The following is a 22,284-nucleotide window of genomic DNA, read 5'->3' on the forward strand; positions in this document are numbered from 1 at the left end:
CGACTTAGATGAAAAGTACTAAATATAAATGAAAAGCACTAGGATTAATCAAAGTGATGCTTTAATTAGGGTATACAACTTTGAGAAGCTGTGAGATGATTTTTAAAATAGCCACATAGCCTAGGATGCCTTGGCCCCAAGCCTTTTTTTTCAGTTCCCAAGTCTCCCCCCAAAATCTTGCTGTCAAAGTCAGTTAACCAAAGCAGCAAGCAAGCAAACCCCATGCTATGCTTTAAGGCTCCTTAAATAGATCTTTCAATCTGCAGCCACCCTAGGTTAAAAAAAAAAGTTCCCATCCATTTTCATGATATAATCATGACATCACTCTGCAATAGTACTCCCCTGTAACTGAATTAATACAGGTAGTCCTTGACTTACAATAGTTCATTTAGTGGCCTTTCAAAGTTACAATGCACTGAAAAAAGTGACTTATGACCATTTTTCACAGTTACGGCCTTTGCAGCATCCCTAGAATCATGTGATCAAAATTCAGAGGCTTGGCAACTGATTCAAAGTTGCTGTGTCCCAAGGTCATGTTATCACATTTTGCAAACTTCTGACCAGCAAAGTCAATGGGGAAACCAGATTCACTTAACAACTGGGTTACTAATTTATCAACTCCAATGATTCACTTTACAACTGAGGCAAGAAAGATTGTAAAATGGGGCAAACTCACTTAACAAATGTATCACTTAACAACACAAACTGTGGGCTTGATTATAGTTATGAATCAAGGATTACCTGTATTACATAGATTTCTCCCTGTGTGTTTATGCTGTGAGTGTGTGTTTCACTGTTGCATATTCTTCTTCTCACCCCACCACTTTAATTCTTTTTTTTAATAATTTTTTTATTAGTTTTATTACAGAAAAAGCACAAAAAGAAAAGCATCATCTTTCATTACATCTTGTAGAAAGTGTATCCATTGGTCACAAGTACATTTCGTGCGTTGTGTCCACAATCACATATATTCCATTCAGTTTAAATTGTATATGTTAAAAATTTATATATTTTACTATCACCATACCACAATTTTCATTTAATTAAGATTCAAAAACACAGCCACCTGCTGGCATTTTCTTTCCCCTTGCCCCAGTTCCAGTCAATCTGCCATATCTTTATATCTTTATAACATATTCTAAGAAAAAAAAAGTCAATTAGTAGGACATCTAACATTTCCTTTCTCTAACATATCTTTATTATTATTATAGTTAACTAGGGGTGATTTACATTTTTCTCTCCTCTTCTCTCTACAAACGCAAAAAGCAACAATCTCTAAATAACAATCTTAATATGTGTTAACAAAATGACCATTTAAAGTCTAAGACAATCTAAAGGGAAAAGGAAGAATGTTGACATTTCTAGTTAATAATCACCAAAGTATATGTTAACCTTCCCTTTTGTTTTTATAGTTGAAAGACAGGAAAAAAGAACAATTGTTTGTCATTTCTAATCCAAATTGAAGTGTCTAGGTGATAATCTCCAAGATATGCATTAACATTCCCTTTTATTATTGTAATTAGAGAAAGACAGAGAAGAAAAGAAAACAATTGTTTGCTATTTACGTCACATCATCTCTTATTCTAATCCAAATTATTTATAGCTTCATAACAAGGTCTGAAACACAAATTAATAGGCTTTATCATACCACCAAAACTCAGTTGCAATTTGTGGCCTGGTTATTTATCCTAATTAAGGTTATCCTTTCATTGTTAATATCATGATATATTATATGTTAGCAACTAAACATTCAATGATAATCTATAAGAGTCTACAAAATACTAAAATCCCTACTTATTCACCATCAAAAATTAGCTAATTTTTGTCATCAATTGGCATTATCAGCTTTCCAGTAGCAAAATAATCCTTTCTCTCTCGCCAGCAGTTGTTATTTCAGTTATTAGAATCTTTTCAGAGTTTAACATTTCTCTCCACACTCTGTAGCTTAAAGGATCTCTCATGTAGTTTCGTTGCTCTTTAATTGTTATTAAAATAGGCTTAGCTTTGGTTATCAAACTTGTTTCTGGATATATTTGTCTTCTTAGTTCCATCTTTTTCACTCTTTTTTTCCCTCCTGCATCTTGAAATTGAAAGAAAGGCTCCAAGTTGTCAAAAACACTTTTCCAGCTTCCCTTTTTTTCACTTTCGCTCGTATTTAGTCCATTGATAGATTCATCTGACATCTTATCTTTATTTTCTATATTTCCATTCTCTTCTCTGATCTCTGGGGCTCCAACCCCCGCCTCTTTAACTGTAGCACCGCATAAACTGTCCCATTTCTTGTCAAATCTCTCAAGTCCTTCTGCAATATTTTGAAGTCGAGCCAGGATGTTTTGGATTATTAGATTTTCTTCTTCTGAATATTGATCCATTTTTCAAAATGCAAAGAAATATAAAGGAAAAAAATAGGAAAAGGAATCTGCCACTCTAGCCTGTCAAAATTTTAGGAAATGTGTCTGTATTTATTTTGAATCTTAAACACCAGTTCTTTCAAAGTTTTTAAAATAGGAGGGTTTTTATTCTTGCTTGTCTTTTCCTTCTCTTGCCAAAATATTTACCAGAAGCACTAACAAAAACAGGTTTCGTGCTTTGAGTCTTATCAAGTATTATAAGCAAATTCCAAACCCTTCCATTGCAAGGTCAGTGAAACCAAGTGAAGCAGAACAAAGGATACGTTGTATCCAAAACAGAAACAAAGTTCAGACTTTGGCTTCCAGGTGGCAGATTCAATAATTAGTCAATTGTTATTTTTTTTTTTGCTTTCCCTTAAATATCTTTCATATAGTTTTAACCAATAGAAAGAAAAATTTGTTGAAGTAGGAGAAGAAATTTAATTTAGCCAACAAAAAAAAATAGGGTAGTAAAAAGGAAAAAATAGGGGGGGAAAAAGATCAGTCCATAGACTACAAGACCGGCTAGAAATAGGCCCAAGAGGAGACTGGGACATGTCTCGGGATGAGGGCCTGGCTGACTTGGCCTGCCTCTCTGCCCTGGCAAACGTGATCAAAATTCAGGTGCTTGGTAGACAGCCTGCAGGTACAATCTCAGGGGTGCTTCAACTTGCCTTTATCTTCCTCTCATCTATGTTCTCACATGACCAGCAGTTGTCTTGCAAAGGGTCAGAGTGGGCCTGCCTCATCAGGAGTGGGAGCAAGCAGAGTTCAGGGCATCAAGGACTTTGTAGTGCAGGGTGGTGAGGGCAAATATAGTTGGCACCAGTCAGGGCACTCTCGGATACTATGACTTTGGTCTGCAGGGTTGGGCCAGGCTGGCATGGCAGAGTCTTGCAATGTTTATCAACATTTCCCTGAAAGACTGTGGCAACTCGAGCAGACATCTGTCAGAATCTTCACAGACTGTTTGTGAAACCTTGTGGACTGTGAATGACCATAATTCACAGTCATGTAAATAAAAGAGGGTTTTTTGCACTAAGATTGTGATTTATGCTTTCTCAGGAAACTTAGGTCAGAACAGCAATGTAGTCATAAGATGGCAAGCTTTACAACCACATTGCACAGAGGCAGAAATTCTGGTTCCAGTTATGGTTGTAAGTTGAAGAATACCTGTAATTTTAGAACTGTGCAACAGTTTGGACAGACTGTGAGAAAATTTCACCCAAAATAACTCCGTGAACTCGTATGGCTGAATGTAGACCTGAATTTGAGGGACAGGAAATGTTGCAATTACTTCAATCCACAAAACATCGTTATATTGATGATACCGTACCCCCAAACCACGGATGATCTCACCCAGTGGTTTCATATATATGTTGAACAGGAGGGGTGAGAGAACCGACCCCTGGGGCATCTCACAAGTGATGCACCTCGGGGTCGATCCCTGCCCTCCAGTCAACACAAACTGCGACCGATCCAACAGATAGGGGGAGAACTACCGTAAAACAGTGCCCCCCACTCCCAACCCCCCAAGTCATCACAGTAGGATACCATGGTATCGAAAGCCGCTGAGAGGTCTAATAGGACCAGGACAGAGGATCAGCCTCTGTCCCAGGCCCGCCAGAGATCATCGACCAACGAGACCAATGCCGTCTTTGTGCTGTATCCGGGCCTGAAACCCGACTGAAACGGATCCAGGTAGACAGTTTCATCCAGGTACTGGGGAAGCTGATGTGCTACCACACTCTCAACAACCTTCGCTACAAAGTGAAGGTTGGAGACCGACGATAGTTGGCTAAAGAAGCTGGGTCCAAGGAAGGCTTCTTAAGGAGGGGCCTCACCACCGCCTCCTTCAAGGTGGTGGGAAAGAACCCCTCTCTCAACGAAGCGTTGGTTATCGCCTGGAGCCAGCCTCGTGTCACCTCCTGGGAAGCCGAGACTAACCAAGAGGGACATGGGTCCAGCACACAAGTGGCAGCACTGAGTCTCCCCATAATCCTGTCCATGCCTTCGGGGTCAAACTCATCCCAGATAGTCTCCACAAGATTCATCCCCGTCAACTCGCCCGAATCTACCCAGTCAGAGTCCAAGCCTGTCTGGATCTGAGCGATTTTATCCTGCAGATACTGAACAAATTCTTCAGCCCTACCCTGCAAGGGGTCTTTCCCAGTTCCTTGGTTAAGTAAGGAGTGGGTCACCCTAAACAGGGTGGCTGGACAGTTATCTGCAGATGCAATAAGAGCGGAAAAATGTTGCCGTTTTGCCACTTTTATCACCACTAAGTAGGATTTAATATGAATTCTTACTAGTGTTCAATCAGATTCGGACTGGCTGGCCCTCCAACCACTCTCTAGGCATCTTTTCCAGTGTTTCATCTCCAGGAGCTCCTCAGTAAACCAGGGAGCTACCCGGGATCGACACCGGGTCAGAGGCCGCAAAGGCACAACACGATCCAAGGCCCCAGTGGCCGCCCTATCCCAGGCTTCCATTAGGGCTTCAGTCGAGTTTTGAGCAAGGGATTCAGGAAAAGTCCCAAGCTCCATCAGGAACCTTTCAGGGTCCATCAGGTGCCTGGGGCACAACCCAACCAATTATGTGGTTTCCATCCGGATTTGGAATCTGAGAAATTTGTAACCCCCAGACCTGAAGCAGGAAGCCCACCTTCATCTTTTTCTGCTGCTGATTTGAAGCAATTTCTCTCCTTATCCTGATGTTTCATTCTGTCTCTGATCCATCAGGTGCCTGGGTTCCGCCTCCCTGCAGTGAGGGGTAGCAGTATGGAAGTCAAGCCTGATGAGGAAATGATCCGACCATGTCAAGGGTTGGATAGAAATATTCCCTAAATCTAGATCATTCATCCACTGCCCAGAGACAAAAATCAGGTCGAGCATGTGTCCCCCATTATGGGTGGGGTCTTGAATTAACTGAGTTAGGTCCATAGCCGTCATGGAAGCCATGAACTCCCGAGCTGACTTGGATGTCTCGCCAATGGAAGGCAGATTGAAATCCCCCAGGATCATAAGCCTGGGGAAATCAATTACCAATCCAGCTAACATATTCAGCAGCTCCAGCAGGGCCGATGAAACATAGCAGGGAGACAGGTACGTAACTAAAAGGCCCACCTGAACTCCAAGGCCCCATTTCACAAAAAGGGACTCACACCCACCTATCTGAGGCACAGTGACCTCCGGAGGTCCTAGACTTTCCCTAATAATCACCGCCACCCCCCCGCCCCTGCCCTGGGCTCTCAGCTGGTGAAACGCCCAGAAGCCTGGTGGGCATAATTCACTAAGGAGAACACCCCCTTCATGGCCCAACTAGGTCTCTGTAATGCACGCCAGGTCTGCTCTACCCTCTTTTATGAGGTCGTAAATGAGAGCATCCTTATGTACCACGGACCTGGTGTTAAGCGACACCAGCCAGAGACAAGGGTCCTGTAATCCCGAGCACCCGGGGTTGTGAGAAGGGTGATGAGGGTCGGAAGGCACGATTGCTCTTAAACAGCGAATCCGCATCCCCTGAACATAATTTGGCCCTCGGCCCCCACCATATCTGCCTCTCCCACAAAGAGTAGAGATGGTGAACCCCCCAATGGAATGGCTTAATATCTCCCCCAAAATCCCAACCCTTCCCAGCACTCCCAACCCACGCCCATTAGTTAGCTCTGGCCTGTGCCCTGGCAGACTCCCCCGCAAGCCTGTCTGAGCCATCCGAATCAACCCCACCCCTTAAAATTTGATTATAAAACCCCTGTAAGAAATCCCTAAGAAGTCTCTTCTTCATATCCCACCTCTCGGGATCCCAAGATCCGTCATTAAGAAAGCATCTTGATAGGCAAGAAGGCCATCCCCAGGAAAGGGGGAGTTCCCAAAGGGAATAAAGTCCTGTCACAGTATAACATAGAGGAGAGTGTGGCATCAAACAAACAGGGTGACATCACGGGGAGATGGAATGAGGAGATGACATGTCCATGGGGGGGCAGCTGACAGTGTTCAAGGGGGTAGCGGAAAGCTTATGTCCATCATAACAATGGTTGGTGTTAAGGACAATATGTAAGAGTAACAGCCAGATGTCAAAATTGCAGCAGATGATGAATTGTGAGGTGGTGAAGCGGCCCGTAATGACGGCGGTGAGGACAGTGGTGGCAGCTCCAACTTCAACAACTCCAACAGCTAAGTTCTGTCCACGTCAGCTGCACTCATATCCATCACCAGGGCTGCACTCCTTTGACCCAGTCCATACTGTCACAAGAGGAGGGGCCAAATGGCCAAATGACATAGTACGATGGCCCAGGCAACGGTGGTGATACTGGAGGGGGCCACAATGAAGGACCCCCCCACTCCAACCACGCCCATGCCAACTACCAAAGCCATCTTCTGCTGGCATCAATATCCATGCCAGCTGCCTCAGCCACTCCCCGCTGATCCAATTTATCATGTCCATAAGCAAGGAGGAGGGGGGAAGCAATCGGGATAACACCATGGTGTGGGGAGCAGCAGCTGCAGAGATCCCAAGCCGGGCATCCCGCCACCGCTGCTGCTAATCACACCCAAGCCAGCTGCAGAGACCCCAGGATGGATGTCCCGCCAACCACACCCACGCCAGCTGCAGAGACCCCAGGTCGGGCTTCCCACTGCCACTGCTGACCACATCCACATCGGCAGCTGCTGCCGCTCTTCATTCTTCTTTCACCGCCAACCGCCCCGTTTCACTCACAACGTTCTGGCTACAAGGCAGGAAATTGCAGCTCAAGGCTATCCCCGAGGTCCCAGGAAGTTCTCATAGCTGGACCTGGAACCAACAGTGGGATAGGGTACCCCCTGCAAGCCCTGAGAAGGACAATCATCTCCCCGAAGCTCTCCTCAAATGCGACAGGGCACCATCTTGGGCAAGCGCATGTTGCGAATCTGCAGAGAATTTCTTCATGAGATGACCTTTCTTTCATTATTTATGGTCCCAGACATATACATTGCATAATCAAATGTTGACATGACAATTCTAAAAATATCTGTCATTTTGTTTATCTCCAACTGATGCCCCACCTCCTGCTGCTGATGTCATCGATGCCGAGGGTCAGATTGGGACTACCCAAGGGCCAGCGTGACTGCAGGCTGGAAAATGCCTAGGTCTGCATTAAGTTGTCATTTATGAGAAAGGTTCTAGTCTTGACCTTCGTCTTGTGGGCAAATATCCAACTGCAGTCAAGCAAGGACCTGCCATGTCTCTTCACTCTGTTCCAAAGCTTTCCAAGGGAACCCAGCTATCCAGGCGATCAAAGAGGTTGATTCTGAAGATTTCCCCTTTGCCAGAAAAGTTTCTTCAAACTTAAAAATCTGCTCTAAGTATGAAAACCATGGACAATCTGCTCTCCCCAAATAGATGGAGATGCCTTCTGGCGGCTATGTCCTACTAGAAGTCCATTCTGTCTTATTTCAACACTTGCTTTCCTTCAGCTAAAGATTTTCTGGCAATATCATAAGCTAGACAAATCATAAGTGAACTTTCAATTTCCACCACCCCCCCCCAATATCATCTACCTCTTGGGCAGCAAATTCGTTGCTCCCTGATATACAGATAGTTTCAGAATGTAAGAAGCTGGTACACTAAAGAGACTCATTTATTTTCATTTTTGGATTAGTTTGAAATTCTTTTTCTTGAGGAAGCTTGAGATGAAATTATTTTAGAATTAGATAATTACTATCCATTGTATTTGACTTCAATAATTACCCAGAAAGATGGTGGGCTCAGTACCAAATTTTCTTCCAAATGTTAGCACCCATGGCTCTTTCCCTATTTGTGATTCTTTAACATTAGTCATTGTTTTAAAAATGTATTCTTAAGTTTTTATTAATCAATGTATATTTACCCTTGTATAAAGAGATCTCTTAGAGTAATTGTACCTGAGATAGTTTCAAGAACTGGGTATTTGACTTGATAATTCAGTTTCTGAATTTAGAAGTTGTTACTACTGGATTGATTCTCAATGATGAATCCCAGTAACCTGCTTTTCCTCTAGACCACCCTCTGTTTCGCTACATTGCTTCAGAAACAAAGCTGTACATACTGGGGCTGAAGATTTCACAATAAAATTTAGGCAGATCAATGGTTCATTCCCAGAGATATTCAGGAAGAATTCATTTTCTGGGTAGACAAAGAGGCAACAACCATCAATTATATGTTAATTTCACATAACTTCCTGACTGATGTTTTTGCGCTGGTTCCTCATCTACATTATGATTAGCTCTGTCTTATTGTTCTTTCAACCTTATCGCTGAAGATGAAAATCAGCTCAGCAAATCCAGTCCGACACTTCACTTGAGAGGTATATTTGACCTACAGTATATTGCAGTGGTGGGTTGCTAATCCCGTTCCAACCGGTTTGGTTGGAACAGGGCCGGCGGCATCCTCGTGCATGCGCGCAGTTCACGCATGCGTCTTAGCGCCTGCGCGATGCTCCAGCTGCTTGCGGAGAATTGCGCAGGTGCTGTATGTGCCATGCACCTGAGTGGAAGTGCAGAAGCCTTCAAAGACTGGTAAGGAGCGCAGGCGGGCAGGTGGGCCCTTCGCCGTTCCCGGAAGTTACTTACTTCCGGGTTCGCCGACCAACTGGTTCACGGGGACCGCCGCGAACCGGTTGAAACCCACCCCTAGTATATTGTAAAAAAAATCTGCTGGTACTGCCATCCAAATTTTAAATTTCTTTACAAATCTTTACCTAAATCTTGGCTGCTTATATAGTATGTGGAAAGTTGCCATGCATAACTTAAGAGCAAATGACATTGGTAACATTATAAGTCAGTATTAGGGTTTGAGTCTGTTACTTTGGCTTCAGTTTTCTGGAGAAAATATTCTGTTTTGATTCTGAATCAAATTGTGCAGTTCCCAAACTATTTTAAATTTTCTCCAGATATTTTAAATTTTGGAGGAAAACACAATGATACATAGTTATATATAGTCGGTCAGCACATAGTTCCCTGGGGAACTGTGAAAGGATTATAGAGACACTAAGGAGGCCATGAACCAGGAACGTTTGGGAACCAATAACTTAATCTCTTGTCTGAATGTTCAAGGACCATGTGGGAGATAGTTCTGTTTCTTCCTCAGGCTTTGGCACCAAATGATGTAGAATTCATTAAGTCTTTTCATACAGATAATAGTATCCTTATAGTAGGTTAAATCTGCCTCTTTACTGGTACAGAATATACAAAATTTAAGTTAAGAATTAACTCATATTTACTAAATATAAATTGTACAGGTATATGCAAAAAAGAGGCTATAACCTTTCCAGAAGACTTTTTTTTAAAAAAAAAATCTCATAAACATCTTCAATCTCTTTTTTTGTTATCAGAATTTTTATCTTTCATTCTAATTTAAGGCATTTGTGATGAGCACTATCTTAGCTAACCATATAAAGCTCACATTTGAAATATTTAAGGACAGACCATTCCAGGAATGGTAGTGAAGCCAAAGAATTGAAAAGCATCCTTTCTTCTCTCTGTTTCTTATGCCATTAAGCCGAAATGTGCCAATCTGATTTGCTGTGGATCTTTTAATAAAGAGCCAGGGTAAGGGATGGAACTCTCTTTTTTTTTTGTGTTCTGATACAGAGCTCAAGTAATAGCTTATACACCATATATAATAAGCAGGCAATACAATTGTTGAGCATGGTTTTTGGCTCTGAAACCTAGCCTGAGGGAATGTGCAAATTTGTTGAAGGTGATGACAGCACAGGGAATATGCATGAGAGGACAGAGCAAGTAACTGAAGCAAGGTAGCAAAGTATTTGTCTAGTGGATAGGAGGCAATAAGGTGAGGATGGGGGAAGAAGGACAAGATATTGACTAATTGGATCCTACTGAATAACTGCCTTTATTCACAAGGTGAATATAGCTATTCAAAATAACTTGGGGTAAAACATATGAGAGCCAATGAATTAGTGGTCATGACTCCACTTTTGGTTTGACTACCTTCATAAACGCAGAATAAAAATGTCGCTCTAAATAATGTATCTGCTTTAATTTTAAATTTCTAGTTGCATTTGCATCAGAAAGCAACTATCACAATTATATTTGGCAAAAATTCTTTTAAAGCTTTTGGTGATTTTTCACAAACAGGAAACAGTGCTGTTATAATGACATGATTTCTATAAACCATGAACAATGATATTAATCTATTTCACCCAAAACGTTGTACAAGTATGATAGCAATACATCATTTGCTATAATTAGTTGTGAAATGGCCATAAATAACAGAGATTTATCTGCAGCCATCCACATCAAATTGAATTCAGATATTTCCAGCCCAAAAGTATGGTATATCCCACAAAAAATTCAAGCCATTGTGAACCTGCATGTGAATCTTACCTTCTCTATCCCTTGCAAAGTTCTGGTTCTTTCTTCCTCCACTTCCTTATTCTTTAAGGCAGTGGTTCTCAACCTGTGGGTCGGGACCCCTTTGGGGGTTGAACAACCCTTTCACAGGGGTTGCCTAAGACAATCAGAAAACACATTATTTTCGATGGTCTTAGGAACCGAGACACCAATTTTATGATTGGGGGTCACCACAACATGAGGAACTGTATTAAAGAGTCACAGCATTGGAAAGGTTGACAACCACTGCTTTAAGGTAAATCAAATAAATTAACTAATACCATATTTAAACAGACATTGTTATCAAAGACTGTAATGATTCTATCAAATAACTTAAGAGCCTCTGAGTCTGAAAATACCTTTAGTCCAAATCATGAAGTTAACAACTATTATAATTATAAATATTGCCAATGGGTGACAAGTGACAAATTGTGTTTATATTTTAGTACAGAATTCACTTATTGTCCACTTTTAATGTAATATAAAGATTCCTAGTATCCATCCAGATTTGCCATAAAATCACTTTTTAAAAACATTTTCAGATCTGGAATACCGCATAATGTTTGGAATGTTTGGAATGTTTGGAATGTTTATTATAATTTATAGGCCGCCCTTTTCCCTGAGGGGACTCAGGGCGGCTTACAAAACACGGGAAAGGGGGTACAAAGACAAAAGACATAAGACAATACATAATATTAAAAATAGAGCACAACATTCATTCATCATTCGGGAGGGGACAAACTAAGATTTTTCATCCCCAGGCCTGACGGGCTAGCCAGTTCTTGAGGGCTGTGCGGAAGGCCTGGGCGGTGGTGAGGGTGCGAATCTCCACGGGGAGATTGTTCCATAGCGTCGGAGCTGCAACTGAGAAGGCTCTCCTCCGAGTAGTCGCCAGTCGGCACTGACTGGCGGATGGGATTCGGAGGAGGCCTACCCTGTGCGATCTGATGGGACGCAGGGAGGTAATTGGCAGAAGGCGGTCTCTCAAATAGCCAGATCCAATGTCAATTTAATGTGAGAAAATGATCAAAATGGGTGGGGTTTTTTTTAGAAATAATATGTTACAGTTTCCAAATCAATATGATAGCAACAGGAGATACAGCAAATCTATCATATTTTGACACCAAATAATTCAATTAACTTAATATTCCAAAAATCATTAGTAAAATTTTAATGATTGCAACTTTGTCTTCTGGACACCTGTATATTCCACTATTCATAGCTCTAATGACTCTAAATTTTTTTAATAACGTGTTTGCGTGTGGGTGTGTACACACTTCAGATAGATCTTTCAACATTTCCCCAGTAATTTTACATAAATGTGTTGGCCTAAATTAGGTTTGTTGCGATAAAATATTATTCAACTCATACTTAGTTGTCAAATCTGCCTGTGAAGCTGGTGGTGGTACATATGGTCATCTATCTCCAAGGAATTTTAAATTTGTCTTTCAAATTAATCTTATATAAGTCTTATAGGCCTCCCATTGCAAAATTAAGAAACTGGCATTAAATTCAAGGTATTACAAACTCTCAGTATTTACCTGCTTTACAAATTCATTGTCATTGAAATACAAGCTCTCAGATATTTTAATAAAACTATCATACTCAATATAAAATGAACAAACAAGCAAAAAAAAGTACGTGAAGGTAAAAGAGTGGGATGAATTAAAAAAAATAACGACCTTATACTTAGATTAAGGTGACCAGACATCCCGATTTCAGCGGGACAGTCACGCTTTATAACAATTTGTCCCGTGTCCCGGGGCGTTTTAAAAAAGTCCCAATTTTCTGGCTTCATGTTGAAAGCCCAGTGGATTTGCTTAAAAAATCCTAACCAGGGCAACACAAAAGACACTCTGTATAACTAACCTCTCTCTCTGTCTCAGTACTTTCATTGAAGATATTAAAACATTAAAGCAACAAAACCGACACCCCCCCCCCGCCCCTTTTACCTCATTTTATAAGAAAAAATGACCAAGTACCATAGAGCTCCAGAAAATGCTTGGCTAGAGAAGCTGCGAGTGTTATTTCCTGGACTTTCTGGAGGGGAGGGGCACAGAGGTTGGAGGTCGGCTTGTGTGCAAAAAAATGGTGGCAAAGTTTCTTTGAAAAATATTTCCCTGACTAATTTCACCATTTTAATTTGCTCAGTTCTTTGTATTAACATCTATATCATTCTGGATTGACTTGGAGTGCTCACTTGTGCCTGCTGGTAAGTGAACTGGGTTTTTTTCTTTTATTTTTTAATGTATTTTAAAATAATATTTTATTTATTGTGCATAGGGTTTTTTTAAAGTTTTATTCTGTGTGGATTCTTTTTTTAAATTGACTTAGACTTTTTAAAAAAAGATTCTATCCAAAATAAATGGAAGTGAAACCATTTTTAAAAATTCTATGCACAATACTTTGAAATGTTTTACTTCAATTTATTCTGTGTGGATTCTTTTTTTAAATTGTCTTAGACTATTTAAAAAAAGATTCTATCCAAAATACAAAATACCAGCTGCAGTTATTCACTTAAGAACTGTGGCAAGAAAGGTGGTATAGTGCCCAAAGTTATAATGGCATTGAAAAAAGTGACTGATGACCATTTTTCACACTTAGCGACCATTTTCACACTTAGCAACTATTGCAGCATCCTTATGGTCACACGATCAAAATTTTGATGTTTGGCAACAGATTTGTATTTATGATGTTTTCAGTGTCCTGGGGTCATATAATCACCTTTTGACAAAGTCAAATGGGGAAACCAGATTCACTTATGCTACTAACTTATCAGCTGCAGTTATTCACTTAAGAACTGTGGCAAGAAAGGTGGTATAGTGACCAAAGTTATAATGGCATTGAAAAAAGTGACTGATGACCATTTTTCACACTTAGCAACCATTTTCACACTTAGCAACCATTGCAGCATCCTCATGGTCACACGATCAAAATTTTGATGTTTGGCAACAGTTTCGTATTTATGATGGTTTCAGTGTTCTGGGGTCATATAATCACCTTTTGACAAAGTCAAATGAGGAAACCAGATTCACTTATGTTACTAACTTGTCAGCTACAGTTATTCACTTAAGAACTGTGGCAAGAAAGGTGGCATAGTGACCAAAGTTACAATGGCATTGAAAAAAGTGACTGATGACCATTTTTCACACTTAGCGACCATTTTCACACTTAGCGACCATTGCAGCATCCTCATGGTCACGTGATGAAAATGTTGATGTTTGGCAACAGTTACAATTTATATTTGTAAATTGTAATTATGTTGAAATAAAAAAAACATTACAATACTATTTTTGCGTTATATGAAAATTTTTGTTGCTCCATATAAAATTTTTAATCAAGCCCCCCCCCCCCCTGCCCCGGTCAAAGGTGTCCCTCTTTACCAATCTGAAAATCTGGTCACCTTAACTTAGATATTAGGTAAGATATAGGAATAAGCGAAAGGTTGAAGCACAATGAAAACAGAAATCCAAAGAAAAAAAGGTCTAAAGGTTTTTGCTTTAAATACTGTTAGAAAGTCGCTTATCAAATAAACTATTTATAACAGGGAACTGTATACAATGACAGGCTTATTTTCTCATCTGCAACTTCCTTAATAAAATATGTATAAATAGATTTTTTTATTATTTAGGGTTAGGGTTACTTCTACTAAGAACTTACTGATGATGCTGTAGAATTCCAAATGTTCCATCTCTAACATACAAAAATAGAACAATAGTAATATTTGAACTACTTTCTGCCCATGATTTTTACTTAAGGGGAATTTTAATCACAGAATACTTCAAATAAGAAATCAGAAAGTACAAAAAGAACTCTAAGAAAATCCATAAATTCTGTCAAGTAAGTTTGTTTAGCAATATTCTTATTGCCAGACTCAAAAGAGTTTTTTTTTTAAAAAATGAAATAGACACTTCAGGACACTACTGTGTTTCCCTGAAAATAAGACCTGGCCTTATTTTTTTTGCTCCGAAAGATGCATTAGGGCTTATTTTCAGGGAAACACAGTAATATAATTATTAAAATTAGGATGAGTATCCCATATTGTCATTTTCTAGACTTTCATTTTTAGAGATTCTATTTTGGATTTGTTTAAGAGTGTTACTGTAGTCTTTGTATTTAACTATGTTTTTTTTAAAAAAGAGATGAACTTTTGGAATGGTTTCAAAACATCAATTGACCAAGAATTTATTTTAATAAGTGGCCCAGATCATTTTCTCCTACACTTGGAAGCACAGATGGAGATGACGAACTAAAGACAGCAAACTAAAGTTGCAGAGGGAGCTAGGTGTCTTAGCTTTAATTTACATGTTTAGAACAAAATAACTAGCTACATTGATAAATCACAATGTAGATACTCTTAATTTATCATTTTGATAACCTATTATCAAATCCTGAGCACAAGATTTCATATAATTCAAGAAAAAGAGAAAAATCAAATCATTCCTAGTAAGACATTTGAGCTGAAAACCATTTAAATAGAAAACAGTTAAAATTAAAACTGTAGACTAGTATCATGAATCATTTAGCATTGTATGAATTTAACATATGTGTGAATAGTAATTAATCACTCTATATTGCTAAAAGACTATTCTTGTAGGAAAAAGGCCTTACAGAAAATAGTGGCATATTTTCCATCTTGGCACTCAGATGAACCAGAAGTTGGCCTGCATCTAACTGATACTGACAGATAATTTTTTTTGATCATTTTGATTTTGCCCTGTCTTCTAGCATACAATTTGTGTAGCTCTGAAATTTGTCCCATGGTTGGTTGTTTTTTTTTTTTTGGTGAGTCTTCTACAAATCTCACCCTTGCTTCTAATCTCATAACCATGCGTCTTCAAGAATAAACTTTTGGCAGTCTCCCCCCAAAACCCATGTTCAATCTATTTTAGGAACACTGGCTAACCCTTTTTTCTGAATGAAAACAAACAGTCCATCTTGCAGCCATCAGAGGTGTATAATTCCATGCTAGCCACGTTTAACTGCTTGCCATCATTTCCATTATGAAACGTCTCCCTAGATTTTTTTTTCCTAATACTAATACATCATCCTGGCTGTTTTAACTTTTCCTCTTTTGCACGTTTAGACTCCTTCTCCCTACTCCAATAAACATAAGTGAAAATGTGTTTATTGGATCACTGCAATTATTAAATTAATGACTAGTTGTTAAGTGAATCTGGCTTCTCCATTGACTCTGCTTGTCAGAAGGTCGCAAAAGGTGATCACGATCCCAGGACACTGCAATCATCATAAATATGACCCAGTTGCCAAGCATCCTAATTTTGATCACGTGACCTTGGAGATGCTGCAACAGTTATAAGTGTGAAAAATGGCCATAAGTCATTTTTTCAGTGCCTTTGTTATTTCAAATGGTCACTAAACAAATTGTTGTAAATCTAAGATTATCTGTAATTACCCTGTGTTTAATAACAAAATATATTCATTGGGAATTCCAGGAGGCCAGACAAATTAAACAAGTTATAGTTCTAAAGACACTTTAATTCAAAGGAACCTATGACAGTCTAAGTATATATAGCAGCTAAAATTAAAAAGAATGTGAGATAATATTAAACACCACACACGCTCCAACTCTTTTTCTTTTTCTCTTTCTCTTAAACATAAAAACCAAGATAAAGGCCAAACACAGACATGGATTGATTTTGACTTTCTGATCATCAACCTAGATTTTGTCATATTGTTTATACAATGGACCTGACTCTCATATAATTCTAATATTTAATGAATCTTACCATGATGTGAGAATCTGTCCATTACAGCTTCATGTTATATTGAAATAGGCTGCTTTGGTTCACTATGGTCATTATATTTTGTGGCCCAAGTTCCTTCTTCTTATTTCAAAATGTTAGTTCCTTCTTCTTGCATCCTTTGGACATCTAGAAATCTACAGTGGCTATGATATTCCCAAATAATGGATAGCTACAAAGCTAAGCCAAAAAAGGGCACTATATAGTGAAACAAAAAAAGCACAAGGATTGTCTGATTGTATAATATTCATTTCAGCATTAAATATGAGATTTTTTTTTGCATAAAGTAAAAAGCCAAATAAAAGATTTTAAGGGTGTAGAACAGTCATAGTCACGTACTTTGTTTCTTTTCTCAGAGTGCAAAATATAAACTCTAAATAAATCTTAAAAGTAAATTAGTTAATAACCATAGAAAAGTAATAGAAAGTGACAACCTCATTTAGATTACTCTATAATGAGCATGCTGGAATGTAATCCATCATGAATATATTCAGATGAAAGAATTTAATTACCGTATTTATCGGCGTATAACACGCAGTTTTAAAACTAAAATTGCAAGCTTAAACCCTGCCTGCGTGTTATACGCCGATACTGCGTGTTATACGCCGGGTCCACTGTTCCCTCTAAGGTGCGCGGCCGCGCGGCCGCGCACATGGCAAGAAACCCCCGCGCAGAGGTTTCTAACTCCCGCGCAGAGGTTTCTTTCAAAGCAAACGTGGGGAAGTCCTTTGCAGGCAGCTAGAACTGGCTGCCTGCAAAGGACCTCCCCAAACTTGTTTCAGCGGCAGCTCTCAGCCTGGCGGCAGCGTCACACAGACTGTGGAAGGAGGGGGAGGAGGAGGGAACCAAAGAGAGCTTTTACCGAGTCTGCGCCCCACAGCCAGGACCGTCCTGGCGCCTCCAGCCGTGTTTCTTCCTGCAAAGCCCTTCGGGCAACCCGAGAGTTCCGCTTGACGCCAGAAGGGCTTTGCAGGAAGAAACGCGGCGTTTCTTCCTGCAAAGCCCTTCTGGCGCCAAAAGGAACTCTCGGGTTGCCCGAAGGGCTTTGCGGGGAAGAAACGCGGCTTGAGGCGCAAGGACGGTCCTGGCTGTGGGGCGCAGACTCGGTAAAAGCCTCTCTTTGGTTCCCTCCTCCTCCCCCTCCTCCTCCTCCTCCTCCTCCTCCTCCTCCTTCTTTCTGGAGCCCCTTCCTCAAAGATTTGGTACCAAAGCAATGGCGGTGAGGAAGTTGTGTCTTTTGGATTTTGCACTGTTGTCTTTTCAATGGTTCTCAGACTGGTTGAACCTTTAGCAGCTGGGGTGATATTCTTTACTGTTAAGGTTACAATTGGATGTGTTGGACAAATCTTAAAAGATGAAACTTTTATTAAAACGTTTGACTTAACTAAAAATGTCTTCCTTTTTCTTCTTCTTCTTAAATATGATTTATTTATTTATTTTTACTTCAGAAGTTTGATGACCGTTGTACAAACTAATCCAACCTAAATGTAGAGGAGGAGAAGAAGGGGGGGGGATTTAAAAAGAGCAGAGGAAAAAGAAAAGAAAGCATGAAGAAAACATAAAGAAAGGGATGGGAGGGAGGGAAGGAAGGAAGGCACTTTATGTTGAGGAGTTAATGTTATAATTCATGTTCTAATGTTATAAATTTTAATCCAACATTAAGTTCCGAGCTTCCAAGTCATTTATTTTTAATGAAAAAAATTTTTACTCAAATTTTTGTGTTAAAATGGGGGATGCGTGTTATACGCCGGTGCGTGTTATACGCCGATAAATACGGTAATGTGAATCTTTAAGAGATGGTATATGGTTAAACTAAAACTATATTTCAAGGTTATTGACAGGATACTGAAAGTTCTGTCTAATGCTTAGGAAATATGTACCGGAAACTTCTATTGACTGCATGTGTTTAAGCAGAAGGTAGGTAATCATTACTCATGGAAGTTGTGAATTGGATTCCTGCTTTAAGTAGAGTTTTGATGGTCTAAATGGCACATACCAACTCTCTTCTTCTTTGCCTTAATAATGGCCAAAATCAAAAGAACCATTGGTCCAATGCAGTGATCGGTTTCAAATTTTTTTACTAACTATTCTGAGGGTGTGGCTTATTTGGTCAGCATGGCTTGATGGTCATGTGACTGGCTGGGAGTGGCTTGGCATTTGTGTGACCGAGTGGGCATAGCCAACTTGTAAGCTCTTGCTTAGGAACCAAAATTTTGGGCTTAATTGTGATCATAAGTTCCTTTTTTCTTTCTTTCTTTCTTTCTTTCTTTCTTTCTTTCTTTCTTTCTTTCTTTCTTCTTTCTTTCTTTCTTTCTTTCTCATTCTTTCTCTTTCTTTCTCTTTCCTTTTTTATTTTTCTTTATTTCTCTCTCTTTCTATCTTTGTTTCTCTCTTTTTCTCTATTGCTCTCCCTTCCTTCCTTCCTTCCTTCCTTCCTTCCTTTCTCTTTCTCTCTTACTCTTTTTCTTTCTTTCTTTCTCTCTCTCCTCCACTCTCTCACACACAGATCCCTTCCAGTTGGTGAAAATTTCTGTTTTGCCAGCTGGGAGACTGGCAAATAAGCCTCATTATCCATTTAAAATTAACCCTATCACTCTATGCACATTTAACTGGAGTGAGTGGGGTGATTTTCATGGGGGCAGAAGGGGGACTAGGCATTTGGCACTGAAGGCTTCACTCCCGAGTCACCCCCATCTTCCTACCTATATCCATAGGCATTGAAAGCCTGAAAACGCCACTCCTGTGTTTTCATGAGGGCAAGCGGGTCCACAAATTGCATCGGGGGAATCAGGCCAATGGGCAGCGATGACTGGAGAGATGTTTAACTTTCGAGGCTCATGCTCCATTTGGCTCTTGGATGGGATTAGGAGGTGGCAGTGGCGGCAGCTCCTGGGAAGTGAAGTCATTGTGGCCATTGTCTCCCCTGAGCTGCCTGCTGAATCTCTGAGACACCTGTCTCTTGCAGCCGGAGGAGGAGGAGCAGCGTAAAGCAGCAGCACCTTAAACCAAACACTATGAGTACGGTAACTGGGAAAGAAAGACGCACTTGGAACCTGCTGGAAACCGCCACTTGAAAAGCATGGCTTTCTTTCCCAGTTACTCAGACGCTTTGGTTTAAGGTGGTGCTGCTTTATGCCGCCCCTCCTCCTTCTCCTGCACTAGATTTCTTTTCTTACAGAATGGCAGTGTGGGGGGGGGGGACACCACCTTACCTCTGAGCTCCAACACTGCAGTTCTGCCAGAAAGGGGGGGAGACGGGGGACTCCTGCTTGCCTCATGCAAGTAGGGTAGGTGTGTCATTACACACAGACACACACACACAGACACACACCATTTTCCTCATGTCTGCCACTGACAGCAGTCAAAGAGAAGGAAGCATGGGGGCTTCTTCCAACAGCTGAGGAAGAAAAAGGAGCAGACAGAGGCTTCAGATGTTGGAAGAAGCCCCCACGCTTTCTTCTCTTTGACAATGACTTCGCTTGCGGTGGGGAGAAATCAGGGGCAGAAAAAGAAGTGTGGGGGCTTCTTCTAACAGCCAAGGAAGGAAGAGGAGCAGAGTCTTCGGCTGTTGGAAGAAGCCCCCATGCTTCCTTCTCCTTGACAACTGTTTCGCTTGCAGTGGAGTGGAGAGAAATCATGGAAAGAAATGGAGGAGAAAGCTGAACTTCTGCTAGGGATGGCCTTCTCCCCCCACTAACACATGGATTTCTCTCCACCCCATTGCACATGAGGTGGCTATCAAAGTGAACAAACTTGGGGCTTCTTCCAACAGCCGAGTCCTCCGCTCCTGTTCCTTCCTCGGCTATTGAAAGAAGCTCTGAGTTTGTTCTCTTTGACAGCCACCTGGTGTGCAACGGGGCGTGGAGAAATCCATGCATTAGTGTGGGGAGAAGGCCATCCCTAGCAGAAGCTTGGCCTTCTCCCCACTCTAACACATGGATTTCTCCCCACCCCATTGCACATGAGGCGGCTGTCAAAGAGAATGAACTCGGGGCTTCTTCCAACAGCCGAGTCTTCTGCTCCGGCAAAGGAAGTTGGTGGGCGGGTCAAGCATGGTGCAGACAGGCAGGACGAGAGAGCAAGTGAGAAGCGACCAGGCAGCCAGGGGCAGTGAACGGGGGCAGGCTAGGAGAGGGACTGTACTGGTACGGGGCCTCTGGCTCTATGGGTACCCAAATGTACGCCCAATTTCTGCTACCAGTATGGGTACGTACGGGTCGGAATCCATCACTGGTCCAATGCACCTATTCCCTTTCTGGAATATTGAATTTAATAATAGTGAATGAGCAAATGTTAACTTGCTAAATATTTAACAACTAAAGAAGTTAACTTCTTAGCCATGCAACCAACCAATCAAAAGAATGCCACTATTGATTTAATTTATATGTGATCAACACAATTTACAATTCTTGAAAAGTGGTTAATTTATTGTCATATTGATTATAGATTAGTGCTGCGACCATATCACTATGCTGCCTATCTATCCTGACCTGGTTAATAAAGGGATCTCTGTAGTCCTTACATTCTTTCCGTAAACTATTGAGTTTAGCCTTTAGACTAGCTAAAGGTTTGTTGAGGCCAACTGGGCATATAGGACTTGAGTAAATTTGCTCTGTGGGTTCTCTCACTTTGGAGATGATGACTGATGCCCTTTTCTTTCCTTCTGTTCTGCTTTGGGTTTATGATTTTTCCTGTTGTTTTTCTTTTATGTTGTGCTGCTTTTGTTTTGTTTTTGCATTTTTTGTTTTTAAATGTTTAACAGTGCTGCTGAGAGTTGAGCAGGAAATAAATTAAAAAATATACTATGGTTGGGTCCTCAGTAAGGTAGGTATTTAGACTGGAGTTGACATTTTAATCCATCTATTAAGTCCTCCGCAAGAACCTGGGATAGACAGATGTTGTTTAATAATATTAAAGGTGTTGTCACAGCTGTTCCGAGAAAAGCAAGTGACCAATGGTGATTTTATCAATACCAATGCTTTTCAGATGCTTCAATTTCTTTGTCCTGGATAGAACTTAGCAGTTCTTCCAGATCTATTTCTATGAATACTTTATTTCAATTAAAAAACAACATTGATCTGCTAGCCTCTGTCCTGTTATTTCTGAAAAAATAGCAGTTGTATATTGACAACTGTATTATTGTTATCTGTCAACAACAATGTGAACTCACAGCTCCCACTTCTTTAGCTGGTGTTGGCCTTAATACACATTGAGTCTTTCCCAAGAACCTATGATGTTGTAACGAATCAGCACAGTGTATGTATGGGTCCAAGAAGGGTGTCCTTTTCTAGCTGACAGATGTAAAAATTTCCGATCTGCAGATTGCTATCCAAGCTATATTTTTTTGTTATGGTATCCAGTGTAGTCCTAATCACTGGGCCCACCTTGTCTGGTTTATGCCATAATCTTTCCACTTATATTTTCATATCATTATGGTTTGTCGCACAGTCAGCCAGATGTTTAGCAATAGCAATAGGTTTATATACCGCTTCACAGTGCTTTATAGTCCTTTCTAAGTGGTTTACAGAGTCAGCATATTGCTCCCAACAATCTGGGTCCTCATTTTATCAACCTCAGAAAGATGGAAGGCTGAGTCAACCTTGAGCCTGCTGAGAATCGAACTGCCAAATTGCAGGTAGCCGGCAGTCAGCAGAAGTAACCCACAGTACTGCATTCTAACCACTGTGCCACCTTGGCTCTGAAATTGCATTTGGCATTTTTATCTACTATCAAGTGCTTCCTAAGAATCTTAAATAG

This window comes from Thamnophis elegans, chromosome 8 (assembly GCF_009769535.1).
Source record: "Thamnophis elegans isolate rThaEle1 chromosome 8, rThaEle1.pri, whole genome shotgun sequence".
Classification (NCBI taxonomy): domain Eukaryota; kingdom Metazoa; phylum Chordata; class Lepidosauria; order Squamata; family Colubridae; genus Thamnophis; species Thamnophis elegans.